At 65.4% G+C, this 5,000-nt stretch overlaps 1 non-coding gene across 1 annotated transcript; it reads right to left on the bottom strand.

Annotated features, from left to right (window-relative positions):
- Window positions 1-2,336: 2,336 nt before the first annotated feature.
- On the bottom strand, window positions 2,337-2,455 carry LOC141979102 (5S ribosomal RNA). Its single transcript, XR_012636530.1, has one exon. It is a non-coding gene; the product is annotated as a 5S ribosomal RNA (ribosomal RNA).
- Between the last annotated feature and the right edge of the window lie 2,545 nt (window positions 2,456-5,000).

The raw sequence follows: 5,000 nt of genomic DNA, 5'->3' as shown, positions 1-5,000 counted from the left end.
GCGACCCCGGACGGACGGGGCTCCGCCGGCCCCTGCCCGCGGGGGCAGGCTCCGGGTTGACCTGGTGGCCGGAGGAGAATTAAGCCCGGAGCCCGGGGCAGGGCGACCCCGGACGGACGGGGGTCCGCCTGGCCCCTGCCCGCGGGGGCAGGCTCCGGGTTGACCTGGTGGCCGGAGGAGAATTAAGCCCGGAGCCCGGGGCAGGGCGACCCCGGACAGACGGGGGTCCGCCTGGCCCCTGCCCGCGGGGGCAGGCTCCGGGTTGACCTGGTGGCCGGACGGGAATTAAGCCCGGAGCCCGGGGCAGGGCGACCCCGGACGGACGGGGCTCCGCCGGCCCCTGCCCGCGGGGGCTGGCTCCGGGTTGACCTGGTGGCCGCTCGGGACTTAAGCCCGGAGCCCGGGGCAGGGCGACCCCGGACGGACGGGGCTCCGCCTGGCCCCTGCCCGCGGGGGCAGGCTCCGGGTTGACCTGGTGGCCGGACGGGGAATAAGCCCGGAGCCCGGGGCAGGGCGACCCCGGACGGACGGGGGTCCGCCGGCCCCTGCCCGCGGGGGCAGGCTCCGGGTTGACCTGGTGGCCGCTCGGGACTTAAGCCCGGAGCCCGGGGCAGGGCGACCCCGGACGGACGGGGGTATGCCGGCCCCTGCCCGCGGGGGCAGGCTCCGGGTTGACCTGGTGGCCGGTTTGCTTTCGGGCCACCAGGTCAACCCGCTGCCTGTATGGGGTTGACCTGGTGGCCGCTTTCCTTCCCGGCCACCAGGTCAACCCGCTGAATGTATGGGGTTGACCTGCTGGCCGCTTTCCTTCCCGGCCACCAGGTCAACCCGCTGAATGTATGGGGTTGACCTGCTGGCCGCTTTTCTTCCCGGCCACCAGGTCAACCCGCTGAATGTATGGGGTTGACCTGCTGGCCGCTTTCCTTCCCGGCCACCAGGTCAACCCGCTGAATGTATGGGGTTGACCTGCTGGCCGCTTTCCTTCCCGGCCACCAGGTCAACCCGCTGAATGTATGGGGTTGACCTGCTGGCCGCTTTTCTTCCCGGCCACCAGGTCAACCCGCTGAATGTATGGGGTTGACCTGCTGGCCGCTTTCCTTCCCGGCCACCAGGTCAACCCGCTGAATGTATGGGGTTGACCTGCTGGCCGCTTTCCTTCCCGGCCACCAGGTCAACCCGCTGAATGTATGGGGTTGACCTGCTGGCCGCTTTCCTTCCCGGCCACCAGGTCAACCCGCTGAATGTATGGGGTTGACCTGCTGGCCGCTTTCCTTCCCGGCCACCAGGTCAACCCGCTGAATGTATGGGGTTGACCTGCTGGCCGCTTTCCTTCCCGGCCACCAGGTCAACCCGCTGAATGTATGGGGTTGACCTGCTGGCCGCTTTCCTTCCCGGCCACCAGGTCAACCCGCTGAATGTATGGGGTTGACCTGCTGGCCGCTTTCCTTCCCGGCCACCAGGTCAACCCGCTGAAAGTATGGGGTTGACCTGGTGGCCGCTTTCCTTCCCGGCCACCAGGTCAACCCGCTGAAAGTATGGGGTTGACCTGGTGGCCGCTTTCCTTCCCGGCCACCAGGTCAACCCGCTGCCGGCATGGGGTTGACCTGCTGGCCGCAGAGGGGCAGGCTCCGGGTTGACCTGGTGGCCGGACGGGGATTAAGCCCCGGCTCGGAGCAGGGCAAGCCCGGGCGGAGGGGGGTCCGCTTGGCCCCTGCCCGCGGGGGCAGGCTCCGGGTTGACCTGGTGGCCGGTTTGCTTTCGGGCCACCAGGTCAACCCGCTGAATGTATGGGGTTGACCTGCTGGCCGCTTTCCTTCCCGGCCACCAGGTCAACCCGCTGAATGTATGGGGTTGACCTGCTGGCCGCTTTCCTTCCCGGCCACCAGGTCAACCCGCTGAATGTATGGGGTTGACCTGCTGGCCGCTTTCCTTCCCGGCCACCAGGTCAACCCGCTGAATGTATGGGGTTGACCTGCTGGCCGCTTTCCTTCCCGGCCACCAGGTCAACCCGCTGAATGTATGGGGTTGACCTGCTGGCCGCTTTCCTTCCCGGCCACCAGGTCAACCCGCTGAAAGTATGGGGTTGACCTGCTGGCCGCTTTCCTTCCCGTCCACCAGGTCAACCCGCTGAATGTATGGGGTTGACCTGCTGGCCGCTCTGCTTCCCGGCCACCAGGTCAACCCCCTGCCGGTATGGGGTTGACCTGCTGGCCGCAGAGGGGCAGGCTCCGGGTTGACCTGGTGGCCGGCAGGGACTTCAGCCCCAGGGCCCCTGGCAGGGCGACCCTGCCCTTGTTCCCCAGAAAAGGAGAGAGCTGGCTCGCAGCGGGAAAAGCTGCCTACGGCACCTGGGATTCCCAGGCGGTCACCCATCCAAGTACTAGCCAGGCCCGGGACGGTTTACCTTCCGAGATCGGACGGGATCGGGGGCCTTCCGTCCGGTATGGCCGTAGGCACTCGGCTCCGGTCCGCCTCGTCCCCTTTCCCTTACTGACTCCCCTGCCTCGGGTGGGCCCGATCCTTTTTTCCGTTTTTTTTTTTCGCTCCGGAGGCTTCATGAGCCCCCCCCCAACACCCCTTTGGGGGTCGGTGAAAATTTTTTTTTCAGACTTCCAGGGGCCCGATCCTGGCCGCGGGCACCCGGCTCCGGGCACCCGGCTCCGGGCCGCCTCGTCCCCTTTCCCTTACTGACTCCGCTGCCTCGGGTGGGCCCGATCCTTTTTTCCGTTTTTTTTTTTCCGCTCCGGAGGCTTCGTGAGCCCCCCCCAACACCACTTTGGGGGTCGGTGAAAAAATTTTTTTCAGACTTCCAGGGGCCCGATCCTGGCCGCGGGCACCCGGCTCCGGGCACCCGGCTCCGGGCCGCCTCGTCCCCTTTCCCTTACTGACTCCCCTGCCTCGGGTGGGCCCGATCCTTTTTTCCGTTTTTTTTTTTTTTCGCTCCGGAGGCTTTATGAGCCCCCCCCAATACCACTTTGGGGGTCGGTGAAAAAAATTTTTCAGACTTCCAGGGGCCCGATCCTGGCCGCCGGCACCCGGCTCCGGGCACCCGGCTCCGGGCCGCCTCGTCCCCTTTCCCTTACTGACTCCCCTGCCTCGGGTGGGCCCGATCCTTTTTTCCGTTTTTTTTTTTTTCGCTCCGGAGGCTTTATGAGGCCCCCCCTAACCGTTTTTGGGGTCGGTGAAAATTTTTAGTCAGACTTCCAGGGGCCCGATCCTGGCCGCGGCTTCGCAGGCTGGCCTGGGGGGGGGGGCATCTCTAGCTCCGGCCGCGGACGGCGAGACGCTCGGCCACCAGGTCAGCCCGGAGGAAAAGGCTGAAAAAAATGTCTAAGTCCCCCCGGGACACCAGGTCAACCCGGAGGAAAAGGCTGAAAAAAATGTCTAAGTCCCCCCGGGACACCAGGTCAACCCGGAGGAAAAGGCTGAAAAAAAGTCTAAGTCCCCCCGGGACACCAGGTCAACCCGGAGGAAAAGGCTGAAAAAAATGTCTAAGTCCCCCCGGGACACCAGGTCAACCCGGAGGAAAAGGCTGAAAAAAAGTCTAAGTCCCCCCGGGACACCAGGTCAACCCGGAGGAAAAGGCTGAAAAAAAGTCTAAGTCCCCCCGGGACACCAGGTCAACCCGGAGGAAAAGGCTGAAAAAAAGTCTAAGTCCCCCCGGGACACCAGGTCAACCCGGAGGAAAAGGCTGAAAAAAAGTCTAAGTCCCCCCGGGACACCAGGTCAACCCGGAGGAAAAGGCTGAAAAAAATGTCTAAGTCCCCCCGGGACACCAGGTCAACCCGGAGGAAAAGGCTGAAAAAAAGTCTAAGTCCCCCCGGGACACCAGGTCAACCCGGAGGAAAAGGCTGAAAAAAAGTCTAAGTCCCCCCGGGACACCAGGTCAACCCGGAGGAAAAGGCTGAAAAAATGTCTAAGTCCCCCCGGGACACCAGGTCAACCCGGAGGAAAAGGCTGAAAAAAATGTCTAAGTCCCCCCGGGACACCAGGTCAACCCCGAGGAAAAGGCTGAAAAAATGTCTAAGTCCCTGCTCGGCCATCAGGTCAACCCCATTCAAAGTGACGGGTTGACCTGATGGCCGGCAGTCTCACGGAAGTCCGGATGGGGTCGCCAAAAGTGCCCTCGGCCGACCGAGAGAACCAGGAGGTCGGATAGGATTTCAGATTGGTCCCCCTAAATTGGCGGTTGGATTTTTCGACTAGTTCATTTTGACGGGTGCGAGGAGATTTCTGAGAACAGGTTTTTCGGAACCTGTGAGAACCAGAGATGAGCCTCGGGGACCAATCTGCGCGTTGTACCCGATCTTGTGAGGGGGGACAGGGGCACGTTGGCAGGTGGGGCGGCCCCCGGCCCCCCCGAGCCCCCCCTTTTCCGGCTCTTTTCCTCCGGGGACCCCGTCGTCCCCTCGCACCCCCGGTGCAGGCCCGGTGGCCGGGATGCGAACTCCGACTGTCGGCGCCCCCCGGAGGGAGGGGGGGCCCGCTCCTCTCTCGCCTTCCGATCGATGTGGCGCTCACGTTCGCGACGGGAAGGGTCCTTCGCGGGCCGGCGCCCCCGACCGCAGGGGGCGTCTGGCGTTCAGGCGGATCGGGTCCCTCTTCCTCTTCGCGTCCCCGGATCCTGGGGCCGATTGGGACTTTCCTCCTTTGGGGGGGGGCCCGGGCGCGTGCCCGGCCCTCCGCGCCGTGGGGCCAGCCGGCCGAGATCTCCGCCCTGCGAGGTCGAGCGGCTCCGGCAGCCCACCCAGGGGTCTGAAAACCCAGGGAGCCGCGAGGCTCGGCAGGGCCAAACACGTCGCGAGAGCGAGCAGGGGCGCGCTGCGGTCCCCCGCCGTGCCCGACGGTCCTTCTCCAGGCACGCTCCGGGGCGCGGGCCCCGGGTGCTGGAGCCTCCGTCGGCTGTCGGTGGGACCCACGTACCGCCCTCTCGCTGGAGCCTCAGTAACCCCTGCCGCCCTCCCTGTCTGGGTCGCCGACTTCTTCTCTAGCGGGTTGCC

This window comes from Natator depressus, chromosome 28 (assembly GCF_965152275.1).
Source record: "Natator depressus isolate rNatDep1 chromosome 28, rNatDep2.hap1, whole genome shotgun sequence".
NCBI lineage: Eukaryota > Metazoa > Chordata > Testudines > Cheloniidae > Natator > Natator depressus.
The sequence above is the reverse complement of the archived record's forward strand: the minus strand, read 5'-3'. Positions and strand labels throughout refer to the sequence as shown.